The sequence below is a fragment of the Palaemon carinicauda genome, chromosome 1 (genome assembly GCF_036898095.1).
Source record: "Palaemon carinicauda isolate YSFRI2023 chromosome 1, ASM3689809v2, whole genome shotgun sequence".
Classification (NCBI taxonomy): Eukaryota; Metazoa; Arthropoda; class Malacostraca; order Decapoda; family Palaemonidae; genus Palaemon; species Palaemon carinicauda.
In genome coordinates, this window is record NC_090725.1 from 270,630,351 (window position 1) to 270,652,469 (window position 22,119).

The window sequence follows — 22,119 nt, forward strand, 5'->3', positions numbered from 1 at the left end:
ACCATTCCGACCTGTCAGTAATAATTCTCTCTCTCTCTCTCTCTCTCTCTCTCTCTCTCTCTCTCTCTCTCTATTGAAAACAGACGTTCAAAGCATGACATTTATGTCATTTTCAATTCATAAACACGTCACTTTGTCGCACCGGGCTAATTTACGACTTTTAGCGGGACGGCGAAAAAACGACAGGTATCATCTGCCATATTTGTCCATGATTGTACGCATGAGAGAGAGAGAGAGAGAGAGAGAGAGAGAGAGAGAGAATTTTACTTTTCATAAAGAAGTCTCATTAAATACGCCATTGATGTCTGTGATGTATTAATTAGGGCTAAAATATGAGAGAGAGAGAGAGAGAGAGAGAGAGAGAGAGAATTGGGACCACAATATATGAAGTTTATATATATATATACATAATATATATATATATATATATATATATAGAGAGAGAGAGAGAGAGAGAGAGAGAGAGAGAGAGAGAATTATTTTTCATGAAGAAGTCACATTAAATACAATATTATTAATTAGGACTGCAATATATGGAGTTGAGAGAGAGAGAGAGAGAATTTTACTTTTCATCAAGAAGTCACATTAAATACGACATTAATATCTATGATGCATTCATTAGGGCTAAAATATATGTAGTTTAGAGAGAGAGAGAGAGAGAGAGAGAGAGAGAGAGAGAGAGAGATTTACTTTTCATGAAGAAGTCGCATTAAATACATTAATATATGTGAGGCATTAATTAGAGCTAATATATATATATATATATATATATATGAGAGAGAGAGAGAGAGAGAGAGAGAGAGAGAGAGAATTATTCTGCTGACATATCACACGCCAAGATACGAACATTTTATATAAAATCCTGTACACGGCTGTCAGCTTCATCCAAAGAAATCTCATTAAAAGAAACTAGAAAGAAAATTCTCCCTCGCACATGAGAGAATCACTCTAAGTAAACCTACATACAAAAGCACACAAGGTTTGACAGAAGGTTAAACATCTAGTCCGATTATTCTTGCACAATGATTTTGGGACAATTTTCTAGCTAGCTATCTACTGAGCACGGTAACCTTCTTCCTTCAGTTATTTCATGCACAGGATATCATGCAGATTTTGTTATAGCTGTAATTCCACCTTCTGCCATCCTTTGTTCATACTTTCACAACAGCCAAGGTGCTCGTAACGTTTCAAAATTACTACCTTTGAAAACACACCTTGAATCAAGTCGTATTCTTTGGAAAAGCAAAATCTTATTAGAATCATTTTTCCAATCTCACTTCAGTTTAGTATGTTGGCCATACATGTCTATGACTGCTAGTTCCTTTTAACATTTGCCGTTGACCTTTTCTGACTTCCTTTTCCCTGTTATTAATGACAGTTTCCAGACGCTCTTTTCTCCATCTTTCCTCTTCTATTGTCTTATCTTCTTCCCATTTATGAGTTTGAGCTAAACACATTTCCACAGACCTTTTTGTTTTGATTTTTCTGTCTGTCAAAATGGTATAAAACTTATGATTTCTATCAAAAGTTTGGATGATGAGGGAATTTCATATTGCTAAATATGCTGAGTATGCAGGATCATATTTTAATTTCCATTACTAAAATTTTGGGTAAGGCTTATTCGTCCTCGGTTGGGGTTGGGTATTGTTCCCTCAATTCTAGTTATTGGTCATTTTCGTCTTCCTTATAAATTATAAATAACCCTTGCAAAGTCTTTTTTTTTTCTGGAGTCTCTCCATTGCCACAAGTTACTTTTCCTATTATTTCAGAGTATCATTCTGTTGGTCTTAACGAGTGTAACGAGACTTTTAATAGACCTTGCAGATTCTGATGTCAATTCACCCACAGCTGCAATGTTTTTAAACGTTCTATTTCTCATCTTCGTGACTCAGACTAGCCCTTCACTTCCTTCAAAACTAAGCCACGCCATTTTCTTTCCCTTTTATATTATCCCCTGGCTAAATAAGGGCATTGTGTTTGCCAATGGTCCTTCATATAAACCTTTACATCCTTCCAATTCCGTTTCCACCATATACATATACTACACGAACAAATCCTTGCAACAGACCCAATATTATTTATTTCATATGCATTCTGAATTTGCACTTCACTTCCATACAAGAGATTAGGCTCAACGACAACTTAATACATTCAAAGCTTGTTTTCCATAAATACTTCAATTCTCTTCGAAGTATCGTGCATATACAGTCCTACCTTCCTTGATTTACCCAACCTTTACTGTGACTCACCTTTTCTTCCATTTTTTCATCATGCATTACGTTTACCTCACAATTCTATTATGAACAACCAACATCCCCCTTTCACTAACCATGCTAAATGTCTTTATTCCATCTTCCTGGTTTCTATTTACCCTCGAAAACTTTCTTTTGCTCCGATTTGCTTTAATATTACTCGTATTACAATTTGCTAATATCCTCCACCAGCTTCTGCCTTTTCTCTTCACTATCCTTAAACTTGGTAATTTGTAATCAAGTTCTGTATATCTTCTGCGTTACCATACTTTTTCACATTTCACATAAGAGTTTCATAGAAATACTTGTACTCGCAGACTATTCCTTGTATATATTCGCACTATCCTCCCACCATCCAATGACTGTCATCTGTCTTACTTTCTCAATCAAAATAAATTCCCATTTTATCCACATTGATAAACTAGGAAATTCTAAGCTCCTTTATAATCTTAGACCTTGTACAAATGAACACTTTTACTTTTCTTTCACATTTTAATCTGCCAGATATACCATACACACCCTAATCAGTCTCTCAATCCACCTCCTACCCTTGGCCAGTAGCATCTCACTTCTAATCCCAACGATAGTTGTTGTCCTTCCAGTCTTCAACCTTTCAAATATTTTCCTGACCTTACAAGCAGTCAACTCCACAAGAACTTCCCAACTAAAACCAACCCATCACACGCTTGCCTCATTCAGCTCTGCCTCTGCTGTCTCTAACAATCAATAAATCTTAGCAGTTCTTAGGCTGTCAACCCAGGACTACATTATTCAAACAGCATTCGTACAGATGCATATTTTATTATGGATTTCAGTTACTTGTCAACTATTTTCTATACACACACATCCCTACCGTCCCAAATAATTATAAGAAGTGGCAACCTAAGCTGAAATTAAGAAATCTGCAATATGAACAAGTTACTTGCCTAGATGAACCATGTTCCAATTGTCAAATAATTTTTTTAGAAACAGAAACAGTCAATGCGTAACAAAAGTTTCAGAGGATATTAATCATTTTTCTGACCAGATTATACAGCACAATCATAATTAATTTTTTAGCTGATGACTGTATTAATATTGAAGTAAATGATGCAATTCATGCTAGTATTAAATCAATCGCGTCTTATGAGTTTATTTTATTCATCAGAACTTTAGAAAAATACTATTTAACAAGGCAGTGACATCTCAACGCAATCCATTTGCTATTTTCTTAAGACACAGGAAGCCCTCGTAACATCATGGAAGGGCGAACACTTGATATATTTCTAGACAGTTCCCAATAAAGAATTCATGCCTTAAATTAATTGAAATGGGCAAAACACCGCTTGATATATTACTGTAGGTTGTTGATTTTTAGTATAAAATAGGTATTTTCAATTTCTTTCATAATTTCATTCTAGCTAAAAACATTAGTATGTCCCCGGGCTACTTTTAGGATATAAATGTATAGTATTAAAAAACATACTAGTAATTTCAGCAAAACAGAAGTTTCAATAAAGGATGATAGATTAAAATGGCGAATTCCATTCAGGAGCATATTGATATTATTAACGAAGAATTAAAGTTCACAAAACAACCAAACAAGTTCACAAAACAACCAAACAATGATTGCCTACGACAAACATACTTTAAGTAGTTAAAGTTACTGTAAATAAACACATTTTAGTCATTAATGACATTGAACTCCTTTCAAATTCTTCAGCTATGATATATATATATATATATATATATGTATATATATATATATATATATATACACACACACATATAGGAACCTTTTCTGAGTGAGGATATCTTAATGTGGTGAAAGGGTTTGCGTATCACCATGATTAGCAAAGCTGCACTACCCAAGGACACCCATGCTAGGTTCGGTTTAAGTCTCCCCCCCCCCCCCACTCACCAATAAACAATAATGAAAACTGGCCAAACTCCAGACATAAATAAGGATATGTCTGAGACCTTTGTCCTATAATGTACTAGAAATGATTGTTTTTGTTATATTTATATATATATATATATATATATATATATTCATATATATACATATATATACATATATATATATATTCATATATATATATATATATATATAATGAAAGGTGTACAACCGGGTCAAAAAAATTTTGGGTTTAACGGAAACTTGGAATTCAGGGTTTGTCTGCGAGTGAAGCAGTATATACTATACGCTACAGTATATCTAATATGGATTTTTCTCCTTTGAATGGCTCCAAATTTCCATTTCTTAACAATAAATGTCTTCAGCAACCACAGATATTAGTTAGGACCATGATAATTCCCATTTCTGCATATCTTACCTTTCACCTTTGTTTCGCTAAATGTTATGAGTCAGTTCTATTTTTATGTAAATCAGTCACCATGTATTCCTTACCCTTGGCACCAAACACATACACATTCAAACCCCAAGACTTAGTATTTTATTGTATTCCATAATGTGCAAAAAAGATGCGTGGGGTCGCAAACCCCAGTGGCCTGGAAATTTTGTTATTACCATACCATGCATCCCAACAAGATTGCTATTATTATCATTAATCAGCCTTAAACACGAATGTCAGTGGGGTTACCATTGCCATCAGAAGAAGAGGTTACTATGCTTAATTTCCTCTCGCCAAGAGGCTCAAAACCATTCACCAGTTGCGCCTCTGCTTTACAGGACATATTATTTACAGTTATATTTGGGCACTTCCAATATTAACAATGATCGGAGGTAATTGTCCTTTATAAAATGGACCAACCTTGTGTTCAAGAGAAAGACTAAACAAGCCTTAATGGGCTCATAACTTTCCACTGGGCACTTTTCTGTTCTGGCATACGATGTGTTAGAATGAAAAAAAAAAACACAGAAATTACCTCGGACATCACCTTACCTATCCATTTTAATTGATTGACCTGATATATAAAATATATATACACACGTATATACATATATATAACATATATACATTTTCATATATAAATATACATAATATATATGTGTAGACATACATAAGTATTCAAGCTTAAACATTACACACACACACTCATATATATTTATATAAATATAAATATATATATATATATATAAATATAAATATATATATATATATATATATGTGTGTGTGTGTGTGTGTGTGTGTATGTGTGTGCGTGCGCGATTGAACGCTTCACATAAGATTACTGATTTCATGAGGATCTAAGTCCTTAATGGAGGATGCATCATTGGCTAAAAAGTCAAAAGGTCATTGCGTGGTTTCTCAACCGTGAAATTCAAGTGTGAAGTTGAAAACTACCGCTCATTGACAGTTCTTTAATAAATTGTTAATTTGTCTGTAATAATCAAAGCACCTGAACATTCAACTCCAACATATTGTGCTTATTTGTTACACAAATATATGTTCTTTTCCTTTCTTGTCCTTCTAATATGAAACCCATTCGTGTGTGTGGGCACCCTTAAGAACATCTTTTAATATCTTGAAAACAAATATCTCAATTAATTTGATCATTTTTGTTACATCTCATAAATGTATATCGTAATTTTTCAAGCCGTTATATTCCACAATTAGGTTTCATAATAAATAAATCCTGTAAACCTACATTACATTTCATGAACGCGTCTTCCATAAACATATACAATTTCATAAACGCATTTTTCTATAAACATGTCTCACATTTAATAATCCACAATACATTCTTCAGATTCCATACATTTCTTAAATCAGTTATAAATTCCAATTGTCTATGCCAGCTTTAATAATTCTAACATTAAACAAATACTCATCTCATTCTCGAAACCCGAGTCACATTCCGGCTTATTTAATTCGCTGCACAAATTCCAGTCATATTTTATAAACTTCAATTATATTCAACAAAACTTGCACCATTTTGGCAGCTTCCACAACTTTCCATTAATTTCACTCTCATTTTTAAACACAAATCAGTTATCATTTATGATAAAGTCAATAAACGAAGTCGTTTGTTCATTTAAGCAATATAAGTGGTTACTGCTCAATAGGATGAAGCTATAACCATAACATAATTTACTTTGATTTATATTCTGCCACCTAATTTTATCAATCAATTAATGCAAACTTCACAGTCGCGGGAAACTATTGAAGCTGAAGCATATATCAGCAACATAAAAATAATTCCTGATCATTTAAAAGGAATTGAAGAATTTCCGACTATTTCATCACATCCAACTTTAAGTGGAAGGACGCCCAGAAGCGAGTCATTTTTAATCATAACATTAAAAAAGAATCTATGATATTGAAGCTCAGTTTTAAGCGTTATTTTTTGTCTATAATAAGAGCTACATGGGAAAGGATTTTTATGTGAAGGTGATCTAGAATTTTCACCTTCTCTTGCAAATTTACGATATGAATGTATCGTAATTATACCAAGACCTGGGAACAAATTATTACCAAATAACGTATATATCAAACTATATGAATATCATTGAAAAGAATGAACATATGCATATTAAGTAGTAATATATTTACACTAGCTTTAAATAGTGATCGCCTAACTAATAACAATGATTTTTATAAATACAAAATATATTTTTCGAATATCATATATATAAAACCTCAACGAAACAATACAATTATATTATTCTCCCTCAGGACGACTACTTACGAAACCGAGCCTTGTAATACGATCAAATTCACCATCATTGTGTCATTTACATTGTCAATGCTGGTACACAAGTTGTTCGTATTTCTATTTGGAATATGAATTACTGATATGTGATGTCTTGCTGTTATTCCAACTACAGTAGTACAAACAATTAAATGCATCATTGACGCAATCTTTTCTCCATATCAATTTGCATTGAATGATAAGGCAGGAAAGACTACTATTTATCAAGAAGCATCAAGAAAGAATATTCATATCACTCCCAACTTTGTAAATATATGCATTACTCACGTTTATATGTGAATCTTATTCCTAAACGCTATAATATAAAATCAGTCGAACATAATAAGGATAATATACCAATCCCCTGACACAATTGTTTCATTAACCATATCATCATGAGAGAGAGAGAGAGAGGGAGAGAGAGAGAGAGAGAGAGAGAGAGAGAGAGAGAGAGAGAGAGAGAGAGTCATTAACCTCTGAACGAGAGGGAAAGTCTGAGTAAAAGCCTCCCTCCTACTTCCCTCCCCCAGGGACATAACACGACCCACCCCGGGGGCCGCTCCTAACCCCAAGAGCCCCCATAAAGTTGAGAGCCAGGAGGCGGTATTCCAAAATTGAGCTCTTCGGCGAGATGTATGTAAATGAAGTAGTGAGGAAATAGGAGGAGGAGGTGGAGGAGGAGGGAGTGAGAGAAAGACATTTACTGAATGAAAAGCGGGATACATGAGTGGGGTGGAGTTTCGGGAGGGTCAGTTTGCAGTGCAGGACGGAAGGGAGAAGAAATGTGCTTATTGATAATAAAAGATCTGTGAAATGGGAAGAGGTTGACGGGGACAGTCACTGAGAATTCAAAAGGATAATAACAACGGTAATCATAATATAAAGAAGATACCAGTAATAAAGTCAAAATATACGAGAAAGACAGGAATGAAATTAGTATTGATCCAGCGTCTCAATGCAATAATTACTGTAGCACATCAAAGATTACGGAGTGCAGAATTGCAAAACTCCGTGCAATCTCCTACAACAACAACAACAACAACAACAACAACAACACATAAGTTCCTACGAAGTTGACGGTATTCAATGAAATACAACACAGGTAAATACTAGCTATCTAAATACTACTTAAGCCTTAAACGATTTCGTAATTCACAGTAGTCACATAGGTCAAAATTTTGCTCTCTCTCTCTCTCTCTCTCTCTCTCTCTCTCTCTCTCTCTCTCTCATATATATATATATATATATATACATATACATATATATATATACATATCTATATATATATATATATATATATATGATGTGTGTGTGCCAGTTTTCCTCACCACGCTGGCCACTGCCGATTGGTGATGGTGGGATATTTTAGTCTGATCGCTCTCGACACACCATTCTAGTATGGGTTGCCCTGACTAGTATAGCTTTGCTGATCGTGGCGATGCGGAGGGGAAGAAAGGGAAGAGGGTGGATTGACAAGCAATGAAAATTTTTTGGTATAGACTGGCATAAAAAGCCATAAACAGAGGCGATAGGAAAGACATGTCTGAGGCCTTTGCCCTGCAGTGGAATAGCAACGACTAATGATAGCATTAATTTCTTTGTACTACATGTACTGAAAAATTCATTTTCTGTTTAAATAGATGGGATAGTATATATGTCACAAATGATAACTACCATAATATTGACAATAAATAAATCACCCCTACAAGTATATATATATATATATATATATATATATGTGTGTGTGTGTGTGTGTGTGTGTGTGAAACGGTTAACACAGGTTAAATTCTTCATAAGTTATTGAAAATGTATTCATCACATTCAAAATCATTAAATCTCCTTTAAGTTTAATACACAGTTAAAAGAATGAACACGTTGTAATGCGAGAAAAAGTAAAGAAACACACGATGCAATATAAATAGTCTCATTAAAAGGCAATATCACCAAGTAATTGGTAATATCGTTATTTGCCATTCAATTATATCTTATCATTATCCCCTCGACCATTATCAGTAGTAAACGTATAATTCATGAACTCCTTTCTTTCATATATTTTGTAGAAAATACAGTTTTTCAGACATTGGCAGATTAGAGTACTGAAGGTAAGTCATAATCTTTTTAATTACCCAGAACTTCGTCTAAACAATGCGTCGTTTAGTTTGAGGAAGTTTTGCTTAAATGACCCAACAAGAAATAAACTCCAATCAATAATCAAGGGACTTACCATAATAATTAATTCTCTCGAGAAAAGGAAAATCTCATCTTTCAATAAACCAATAGAATTACCATGATTCCCAAACCCAATTGCAAAATAAACATACTAAACATATTGCAGGAAATAACAGAGGGAGAAAGAGAGCAAGCGAATAAATTCCCCCAAAACACGTGATAGAATACATAATGAACAAGCGAAATCTAATATAACACTTTTCACCCCCATTCACTTCACTGAGTGAAATGCTAAATCGACCACAACAATAACAAAAGCTTTCGAGGTCAGTCACATTTAAGCATCCAACATTAAAGCTCGGTAAATATCAAAGAAACAAAGATTGCATGTTCTGAGTAAGTTACTACACGCCAGAAACTTAAAGGTGAGTTGTTAAATCTTGGCGAGAGAGAGAGAGAGAGAGAGAGAGAGAGAGAGAGAGAGAGAAGGGGGGATCAGGATAGGTAGGGAGCGAGTGAAGTTAGTATGTGGTAGAGCAGCTGCCTGGGTGAGGAAGAAGGGAATGGGGAGGGGGGAGGGACGCTTCTGGGGAAAGGGAGATGGAGGGACAGTAGAAAAGAGTGAGAGACTGGCGTAGGAGGAGAGAGCAATGGGAGTACGAAGGGAGGGAGGGAAGGAGGGACACGGGAAGAGGAAGGAAAGGACTGCTACGAGGGAGGGCTTTCACAAGACAATGTGAAGAAAACTTGGAGGGAAGGGATAACATCAACATCATAGAGGGAGAGAGAGAGAGAGAGAGAGAGAGAGAGAGAGAGAGAGAGAGTACAGTATAACAATCCATGAAAACAATTATTGTACCTAGAGAAAAAATAAACGAATAATGTTGATCAACATAAACATGAATATTGAGAGAGAGAGAGAGAGAGAGAGAGAGAGAGAGAGAGAGAGAGAGATTTTATAACAATTGTACCTCGAGAAAAAATAAACGAATAATGTATGTGGATCAACATAAACATGAATAGTGAGAGAGAGAGAGAGAGAGAGAGAGAGAGAGAGAGATTCACAAACGCACGTCAATGTAATGTAACATTTTGATAAATGTAGTAGAGTGTGAAAATGCTATTCAGATTTGTTTAACATCAAACTCGAATGAAACCCAATGACACCTCATAAATATTGATCCACACAAAGCTATGCGTAACGAAAATCATTTGAAAAACAAAACAATATTCCAATACTAAACTTTAGGGATGTTACTTTCCCTTTAATAACAGAAAAGATTTTATGTATATATATATATATATATATATATATATATATATATATATTTATATGTGTGTGTTTGCGTGTGTATGTGTGTAATGTCTGCTTTAAGTATGTATTTGTGTTATAGGGCGAAATACCTTACCGAAAAAGAATACAAATTCAAAGATCCCATAGACTGTGTACAAACCTCGTGAGGTCGTTAGGAAAAGAAAATAAAATTGAAAAACATGACGCATTCGTTAAATGATAAATCATTAACATTCTTGAATGTAACTAAAATATCAGAAAAATAAAAGAAAGAAAACAGTCGAATCAAAAGCGAATTGAAGCGTACTTTAAATAGCCATGCAATATTAATAATCCAACAAAGTCATTGACCCACATTACACAACGAGTAGTATGACTTTTGGGACTCAACAACTCTCTCCCTCTTTCTCTCCCTCTCTATCTCTCATAACGGACCCAACATGTGTTGTCTCCCTCTAACTCACCCCTCTACAACTAAAATAAAGCCAATTATTGTTTTTCTCCCATCACTTATTTACATATCACCTTCAAAACGAAAGGAAAGAAACCCTAGTCTTTATTTAGACATAAACTGTCAGAGTACGCACGCAATGGCACTCGTTCATTCATAAAAATAACTCGTCTCGTGCGATAAGAGAAAGGTAATAATAGTAATATTAAATAAAACATTATCCCGCCGGCTTAAAATACGGTATGTGGCAACTTACTCAGACAGAAGCCTGAGGCAAGGTCGCTCTGTGTCTGAGTAGAAATGTGTGATTTAAATTGATATCCGCTTAGAGCTTCCGCAAACTTGGCTAGACTGCATTCCATTTTACTTCTTTTGTTTTTACTCTCTCTCTCTCTCTCTCTCTCTCTCTCTCTCTCTCTCTCTCTCTCTCTCTCTCTCTCTCTCTCTTTATATATATATATATATATATATATATATATATATATATATATATATATATATATATATATATATATAAGGTCACATTTTAACTGCATTACCTGTCTGCAAGAAAGTTCATAATCATTAACTTCAATGAGAGCAGTTTTACCATAATATAAATCATCTAATATCAAAAAGAATGAAAAAGGTGTAATAAATTCTGTATGAAAACAGCACCAACAAACTATATTCCTTTAAGCGGAGTCCAAATACAAGTGACGTAAAACCAAAGGAATGAATGAAATGGTTCAATAAAACAATCAACTTTATAAACAGAACCTCTCGCGCATCTGGCAGCCGATTTACTTAACAATTTTCCAAGTTACAAGTCAAACGACAACCAACTTGTTGAGTAATATATAAGAGAGAAAGAGAGCGGGGAAATAATACATAAAATATATTTCTCTCCTTCACCGCCTCGCACTCTCGAACTCAATTTACCCCAATCACCTGAATTTAATTAGAAATAATTGAACAACGTCCCGACTTACATCTGGAGAAAATCACTAAGCGGAAACCACCACATTTAAATGATCCACGCTGACTCACATTATGGCAACACAATATAATATAGAAATTGGTAACTCGTTTGGATTCAAGTTCAAGGGCGATAGGGGGTGCTAAGGAGGGAGCTACCAGGAGGAGGAAGAGATGGGGAGAGAAGGAGGCTGGAGATGAGAAGGAGGGAGGAGGAGATTGGGGGCAAAGAGAGTGAGAGGAAGGGGTAAATGGGAGAGAGGGATTCGACAGGGGGGAGAGAGAGAGAAAGAGACAGTGAGAAGAGGCGGGGGAGGTGTTGAGGAAAGGATTGAGGGAGTCTCGGAGGGAGAAATATTTGTGAACCACTTTAAAGAAAAGGGAATCATGTATAATATTAGCCGTACAAGAACTGCGTCCCAGATACTGATATTTATATAGAATTGATTCACTGAAAGGCGTTGTTAGCTCTAGCCAAAGAGAGTTCCTTTGGGATTTCAACAAAAAAGGGGCATGCTGACGTCATAATACACTTGTTACCAAGCAACTGATCGCCGGCATATTGGAAATAAAACAACACACATTGGAAATTATAGAAGACAAATAAATAGAATTGTCCCTAAACAACTGGACTAAGCTAAATGAAACTTGTTTAAGATTTGAGTGTATATAACCCTACCAAAATAAAGGTTGGAGTCGGACAATTTATTTTATAGTATTTATTATACCCGATCGATATTGACAAGAAAGCGGACCAGAAACAGTTCACGCTAGAGAAAGAAATATGTGGCTCTTTTAATTCAGTTTAAACCGGCCGTATGGATTCACGAACCATGAGGGTTCAGCAAGTCTGGTAAGTTGTAACAAGGAATAAGGTGACTGTCGTTGACCTCTACATGAGACGAATGATATGGGGAAATTAAGATCTTTTTCTTAGAGGGGACTACTCTGATACTGCGATATAGAAACATGCAGACACTGAGAGTCGAGTGTCTACAACTGTTAAAGGGATTTGCAAATACAATTAACTGTGCCAACATTGAGATAAGATAGAGCCAATGTCCTTTGGCGATGTTACGTCATATTAGATTGATAGCTTCATAGATTAGTCCCAAAATATATTAGGGTAACTTTAAGACTATGTTGCTGTGATGTTGAATCTATTATAATGGCTACCCACTTTCTAGCAACATAAATACGATGAATAGTTGATTTCAGATAATTAATATTGCAAATTTCTTCAACTATATTACCATATTTATGAAATGGGTATACATATTTGACCAACTGATCTCAAATCTAAAGGACTGAAACTAAGTTTGCCATTTATCAAAAGGGTCTACTTCCTTGCGAGTGTAATGACAGAAACCTACAATAGTTTTCTGTGTTTTCATGTTAGCGATAAAAAGAGTATCCTAAAGGTCATAAAGTGTCTTCCAAGAAAAAACATTATTTCCCCAACATGTCAAGGGTGTACATTATTGCAAGATAAAATTTCTAACACATTTGCAAAATTAAATCTCTACTTACATTAAGTAGTATTAGATCTGTGCCTCAATTCCTGACACCTAAGCTTTACACACTAGAGACTTTCCCATATTGAGAAGAACTATTCTCCTTCACATGTCCAGTCGTAAAGTTTTTATGAACAATTTAAACTATAGCAGCAGAACCATTAAAATGACAGAATTACCAACAAATCCCAAAATATTTTATCTTGTTAGATTCAATGACAATCGTTAAAATTAAGCAAATTTCATCAGAAAACCTATATGTAAAACACTACTGCATCTTTGTGGGATGAGATCAAAGCGTTACATACAGAACCTTATACTATTCCAACCTGTAATTGTTCAATATATAGAATTCCTTCAGATTTTCTAACAAAATTCTGCGATTCATGGTATTACCATAGCTTTCCATGTCTAAAAATTTGTAAATACTCCAGAGAGAATTAAGATGGTTGGTAATAGCGTTTTCTAACTATTTGACTAATTCCTAAAACGATGTCAACATCAACATTGGGAATCAATATAATTTCATCTGCTATCCAATACACAAACAGTTTTTAAAACAAGGATACCAAATATAATTAGCCTTTACTCATTTCAAATGTTTAGAATTTCTAACTTTTAGTTTGTTGCACTTTCATTATTGAAGCTACGAAATGATAAATTTTCATAGTAAATGCATAAACATTCAATTAGCTAAATGACTATACAGCCATTACATAACCACTCAATAGTAAAAGGGCATAAGAAATATAAACACGCGTGTGAAAGGAACACCATGCTAAACGATGAAGCGGTTGTTAAAAAGAAAAAAATAGGGTATTAATAAACAACCAGGTATGGTGTAATCATAGCGTGTGTATCAAGAAGTCTACGGGAAATGCACTCCATAAAGGTACCCGAGTCTAACTTACTTTGGGATGGTAGTCAACATCTCGACGGTAAGGACTTGCCTGCAGGCCTCATTCTACCAAAGTAATTTTCTACGGTTTCGCCGTATTACCTAAATTAACAACACACTATATAAGTTCTGCTAGACTGCCTCAACAGCAAGTAAAATCAGAATTTATTCACCTTAACCAACGATGAAAGATACGCACATTCAGAATATTCCAGTTATTTATAACTATTATTATGTATGATACTAAAATTTGAAAAAAAAAATAAGAAAGCAAGGATAGAGAAAGAAGCGAAGGTTGGAGTAAAAATAAGAGTAGTGTTTTAACAATAATAAAAAAATACAAAAATTTGAATATGGATTGCTCACACAAACACATCCCCCAATACTTTTAAGACATGCCCAAGCTAAGCGAAAGAAAAATTGTATAATGCAAAAATTTATACAACTGTTTGCATGTTCGGTAATACTTTCTTATAGACATAGCAACACCACTAAAACTGTGAAAGCGAAGACTTACGATCCACATAAAAGGAAAGCGAAGATTACCAGGAATGTGATTATTCCTCATTTACGTTTATTCAACTCATTCTCTTCATTCAGATTGATATATCACCATGGATTTTACATATATCTAACAATTGTTCAAGTAATACACACGCACATACACACAAATTGTGTGTACACTATTCACCAACCTGTCATCCCCCATTCTTTCCATATGACTGAATCATCTCAAATACTCTGCTTATTTCTTTCATCTTTACTAACATTTTACCAACTCTATATAATCCACCTTTATCTCCTTTTCAATCCTTCTTTTGCCCCACATAGTACACAAACCCTCCATCTCTACAACCTCAACAAAATTTCTTGTAGTATCATTAAACATCCACAATTCTCTCTCATAAAGGAGAATTGGCTAAGCTATTCTTTTACATGTTCCCACTTTGTCTGCTTTGGTCAATCCAAGTTTTACTTCATTTCTAATATTCTGTTACCTACTTCCCTACTTCTATACAATGACTTAGCTTGTTATCACTGACAATTATCCAAAAATTTAAACCCAAATTATTTACGTGACGTAAGCAAATTTTTCTTCAGCATATTGACGGTCGATGTTCCAGTTTTTTTTATTTATTTCTAAACCTTAATCTCGCTCAAATGTATTCTCAACCTTATCCTCTTGCGAATACTATCAAATTCTTTCACTGACCTGGGAAGTCTCTTTTCTTAGTACTCAACCAATACTGTATCAGCAACCTAGATCAACCTTTTCAAGCACCATTTTCCTGATCTTAAAACTTTACACTTACATTTACGACCCTTTATCAAATTTCAAGATACATGTAATTCATACGCATATTTTAAACAATCATACACACTTTTGTTATTAAAAAAAAAAAAATTATATCCTCCCTACGCTCAATATTCATATACACGCTTCTCCTCCATCAAAAAAAAAAAAGAAAAAGAAAAAAAAAACTTTTTATCTCTACAAAATATCTTTCATACTCTTTTTTTTCAAACACACTCTGCATGTGAATGAATTGTATGTTAAGCTTTTTTTTAGGTACATATGTATTAGTGGTTTGTTAAGCCATTCTCAGGACCAAGTGTGCCATTAGAAAATCTTAGTAAGTTCAGGCATGTCAGAAGATTCAATCTTGAAGCTCACGTATATAATATAAAAGTCTTTTAAGGGTTTCGTATACTATTTAAAGCCTCGTTCTCGGCTTCTTTATTTTATATTAACAGTTTTTTCTTTAAAAAAAAAAATGTTCCATACCAAACAGACATCCATGGCCTATAACCACACTCCTGCCCAATTAATCCTTTTTATCAGTTTTAAAGTCTAAAACTAATTCTATTATACACATTCACAGATATAACAATTAGTACTATGCCCATAACTTTTGATAAACTCTTCTATCTCCTTTGACATGCTACACAAATATCATTATTAACAACAACAACAACAACAACAACAACAACAATAATAATAATAATAATAATAATAATAATAATCTCTACCTCAATAGCATTAATTTTACAGTGGAGCTTTTCTACGAGCTATGGAAAAGCTCAACTGGCAAATTAATGCTACTGAGGCAGCGGTTATTCTTAATAATAATAATAATAATAATAATAATAATAATAATAATAATTTAGGATGAAAAAATAATCTATGCGACTAGTAAAAGTCAGAAACTGACGTTTGTTAATAATCAATAAAATTACACTTTATCCAATAAAAGTAATATAACAAAATGTTGGTGAAAGAATAGATATGAAAAAAAGATTAAAACGTGTAAAAAAAATTAGTTTCTAAGATACAAGGGAAAAATCACACCAAATCTATCTTGCGGGAGGGAGAGATATGACGTCAGAGTTACGGTTTCTAAAGCTAACTTATAGAGCCGATTTAGAAAGGCGTTTCCCATATCACAGATTACCTAATCCCAATCAGATTTGAAAGAATGCGATGTGGTAACGTCTCTTGACTGGTGAACGCCAGACTGGGGTTCGAGTCCCGCTCATACTCATTAGTTTCTTTGGTCGCTGCAACTTCACCATCCTTGTGAGCTAAGGATGGGGGGTTTGGGGAGCCTATAGATCTATCTGCTAAGTCATCAGCAGCTATTTCCTGGCCCTCCTTGGTCCTAGCTTCGGTGGAGAGGAGGCTTGGACGCTGATCATATGTATGTATGGTCAGTCTCTAGGACATTGTCCTGCTTGATAGGGCAATGTCACTATCATTTAAACCTTTAAACTGAGAATATCGTAATCCAGATTACTCTATTGTTTCGGTGAAAAAATAGTAAAAAGGGAAAACATCAAAATAACGACCTTTCATTGAGAAATTTCGAACGAACAGATGACAATGTCAAGAATAAAACAAAGAAAATGAGCGCAGCCAATTGAGACTGATGGCCGATTTCCAGAGATTGGTACCATGGGAACTTTCTAATAGAGAGATTAGAAAATAAGACTCAGACAGCAATAATGAGTCATTTTTTATGGAATATTCACAACTAATGTACGTGACCCGTCAAAAATGACGGCTAAATATTTAAGACAGATATGCAGACACACGTACCCCACTCTCACCAAGGTATGACTACTCTCTCTCTCTCTCTACCCCTTACCCGCAAGAGGGAGAACTGAGCATGTTCGAAAAGAAATACACACACAAAACATATATATATATATATATATATATATATATATATATATATATATATATATATATATATATATATATATGACAAAAGGTTACAAGTAAAGAAAATATACCATACCAAATACCAAAGTTTTAGGTAACTGAAAGGCATGAACTTCCCTACTCAAACATATGAAAGATGAAATTTTCCTCTGTATGATTAAGGGGAAAACCTAAGCACTATGAAGTGTGTATGTGTGTGTGTGTATGTATATATATATATATATATATATATATATATATATATATGTTTGTATATATATATATATATATATATATATATATATTTATTTATATATATATATATATATATATATATATACAAAAAGTTGTATAATGTATAACATAACTTATATATCTTACCTTTTGGATTATATGAATGCAATATTAGAGGCATCATACGTACTCAGATTTTAATTAGCAATGTAAGACCGTTATTGATAGACGGATTTAATCAACAAAGTATCTTCCAAACATGAGTAATTTATCAAGTAAAAAAGGGAGAAATAGGAAATAGCTGATACTTTGCGAATTACACAGACTGATTTAATTATGAGATAAACCAGATGCAACTCAAGATTGCATCCTTCTCTTAATATTTTTTTTTTTGTTTACTTTCTGTTTAAGTGTCCGACACACAAAATAATTTTCAAGTATTCATATAAATACCGTATATGAATCGCACAAGAATTGGGTGACTAACTAAAGATATCTATCATATTATATCGTACTAATAATGTAAACAATGAATACACACACATATCTATCTATTTGTCTATCTAATTATTTACAAACTATTTCTTTGACAAGTCAAACTGCAATCCAACTTGAAAAACAGAATGGGCTCGTATAAGGAAAGTAGCTGAAAGCGGAACATGAAAGATGTAAAAATAAGCGACGAAATAGTAATAACAAAATGGCAACCGTAACGATATAAACTTGAATATAGACAGAAAGAACAGTAGTGTCGGTTTTGAAAATAAAGATCAAAGATGAAGATAAAGAAAAGCAAACTGCTCTGAAAATTAAACAAATAGACAGAAAAATAAAATGGTTCTTATAAAGGCCATGACACTATCCAAGACTTGAGAACATTGGTGCGATTTGGAAATGACTTCTTATAAAAAAGTTAGAGGGCTTCTTGAACAGTTACGGCAAATACCTACTTACGTGTGATTTTTGTTTTAGGTGTACATGTTTGGTGTTGTCAGATGTGTGACGAAATATGATAATGAGTAAGGAATGTGTAAGAGGGCTTACAAAACATACACCAGCAAACATATATATATATAAAAAAAGGATATCTAGTGAATGTTTTCACCACGGCGGGACAAGAATTACCTCTTCGAGTTACCACGAATATAGTTTATAGCAGTCACAGACATAAACGTTTAATTTTTTTTTCTTTTTTTTTTTACTCTTCGTCCTTCTTTCTCCAACTTCACTGCGACCCAAAACGTTCGATTAACAACTATCAGTTTGTTCTTCCTCATCTGATCTTAAGAATTGAACACGAGCTGCTTAGACTGCTTGCCGAGTTCTTTATAACGTCACGAGGACAGGGTAGGAGAGAGATATAGGTGTCTGCATCTGAGCAGATGATGGGTCACTGCAAAATGATTACAGGGCTGCAAGCCGCGGTTTGAATCGTGCAACATCTGCAATATCACTCGGGGTGTAAAGGGATCACCCTAGAATGCTTTTACCAAAGGAGAAATTGCTAAATAAGTAAATAATTACATATGCAGTATTTAACAACAATAGCTTAAAGATTTAAAGGTCGCTCAAGAATGGCAGAGGCAAGGGACAGTGACAATGCCCTAGAAACTGACCATATACACTTAATATCAGCGCCCAAGACCACTCTCCACCCAAGCTAGGGGCATTGAGGGCCAGTCAATGGCCGCTGATGACTAAGCAGGTAAACCTATAGGCTCCCCCCCAAATCAGCATCCTTAGCTCACAAGGATGGTAAGATGGCAGACGTTACAAGTAACTATCGGACTGGCGAGGGTCTCGAACCCCGGTTGAACAGATTGCATAATAGGGACGTTTCAAATAGGCTACCATAACTGCAATAAAATATCAAAACTGCTTAAATTATAAGTTAAATGAACTAAAAATAATAACTTTCATATTATTATTATTATTATTATTACTATTATTATTTGCTAAGCTACAACCCTAGCTGGAAAAGCAGGATGCTATAAGCCAAGGGGCTTCAACAGGGAAAATAGCTCAGTGAGGAAAGGAAACGAAGAAAAATAAAATATTTTAAGAAGAGCAACAACATTAAAATAAATAAAATAAGTAGGTGGATTCGTGAGATTATATCTAAAATATGCGATTGAATCTTGAACAAAATTTAATTCTTATAAAACGCAAATCCCATAAAACAAATATATCACTTTCATTATATTAACAGACACACACGCATGTACACCTAAGAAAAACCGGTTTATACATAATTGAGTGAATGCAAGATCATCGACACGAGTTAACATCAACAATAACTCTAATATCTGTCCATCACAGTTTTTAGTCTCTACTAACTAGTTCTATCAACTATAAGTGAACCTCTATGAAAGTATAGTACTCCACTGAGGTAGTAATGCTATTGTTTGACAAAAGACAAAACATGACTCTCTCCCTCCCTCACTAACACACACACGCACACACAAACACCACACAAAGAACAACCTTAATCAACTACAATCACATCATTTCCTTGCCGTGAGTAGCAAGAATCAACTGTATAAATCTCTCTCAACATATCATCTTTAAAAGAAACTTTATGAGGAGTCATTTTCCAAGATGCCAGAGAGACGTTTCGCAAAATGATCTATAAATATTTCATTTTCTTTTCAGCACAAAAAACGAGAATCACCACCAAAACTTTCCGAAGTCATCTTCGGGTACGAGAGAACAGAAACTGGCTCTAAGGAATAGACCTTACAACTTTATCACAAATTCTAATAAGATTATGCATGATACAACTCTTCCCCTCCACCAAAGTCTCTCCACGAACCCCCAAACCACCCTCCCTTTCTCTCACTCACCCTCCTTTCTCTCGCACTCCCCCAAACCCCCTCTTTACCCCACGTTGGAAGAAATGTTGAATGAACAATTGGTAGCTGGCAACTCTCAGCTAACTTTTTATATGCTTCGACCAACCTGTTGAATATACCACTTTTTATTCTGCCATTCCACTTCAATGTTGTTTGTCTTTGTTTGTTTAAGCTTCTCTGTCCCTGTTGCTTTTCTGTGATTCAACCATCTGGAATAATGACTCTATTCCGCATTAAGCAGCTTCACCAATTGTCTCTGCTGGTGTTTTCGAATCAAACTCAATGTCCCAACAGCCAGAAACCCACTTCTTTTAAACTCATAAACACACAAAAGCCTCGTGCCATAAAGACGTCTATGAAAGGAAACGCAATAAATGTCAAGACAAACAGTAATAAACACTAACTGTCAACCAAAAAAATGCACCAACAGATAACATCGTCATAATCTTCTTCTCCTTCCATTTAAAGTTGAAGAAACAAGAGATTCATATTTCGAGGCTTGATGTCTGGCAGCAACTGGCGGGGAAGAGGATGGGGAGGAAGAAGTGGGGGGAAGGAGAGAGAGAGAGAGAGAGAGAGAGAGAGAGAGAGAGAGAGACGGCCTCTCTCAAATGCCAAGAAATTTGATTATGTAAATACAGTTCTATAAACATTTACGTCCGTAATAAAGTTGATATGTTGTGTTGGAAGGTTCAAAGCAGATATAGGTCAGGGGGTTTTCTTTCCTCTTACCTTATTTTCGTTCATGTTGAATGGAATTCCAGACTTTTACGGTTAAGGAAATAAATGTGCAATGAATCGTGAATAATACGTAGAGCGAGAGTGCATGCGATGCCGTATTTCATTCATATTCATGGGTAGATTGCGTGACGTTTAACTCGCGGAAGTACAACGCCCTCTTAATGAAATCTGATAAACGATTTTGAATGATGAAAGATATACATAAAAGGACATACTAACAATGCTGCTTTTACATTAATATTACTGTAATTATTATCATAAATGACTTAATACTATACCGTATTTCTTATAAAAAAAATCTATTTAATATTTTATATGTAACAGAGAAATAACCTTTACCCACAGTAAGACATAACGTTATCCAATACCAACTTACAAAGGCATAAAGCAAAAGTAAACACACCAAGGGTACATGCCTCACTAGTGGAACTTCAAGAGTTGTCGTAAGACTTGTATGACGTCACAATGAATGGAGGCATAACCTTTAAGGCGGTAGTGGCAGCGCTGATCAGACAGTAATACTTGAAATACTTTAAGCAATATCACGTTTTTCATTATTTGTATATGATGCGCTTTAACAGTAACCTGTTGGTGTATTTTGTGAATAAAAGTATTTTCCTTTTGGTTTAAACTAACGGATTTCAATAAGGGAAGCGTTTTTATGTCATTGATTAAATACATATGGATACTTTGCACTAGATTAAAATAAATTCTATACACTACAAAATAAAAATAATGTTCAAATGCAGAGATAATAAATAAATCTTATGGGCGAATCTCTAGATTCTAGATATTGCTAAAACGTTTAATATCAGGCCGATAGAGAAAATGCATAATTACTTGGAAGTCCAGTCCATTATAGCGTTATCGATATTAAACACTAAAGTTTAGAATAACATAATAGCTCTGACCATTATTTC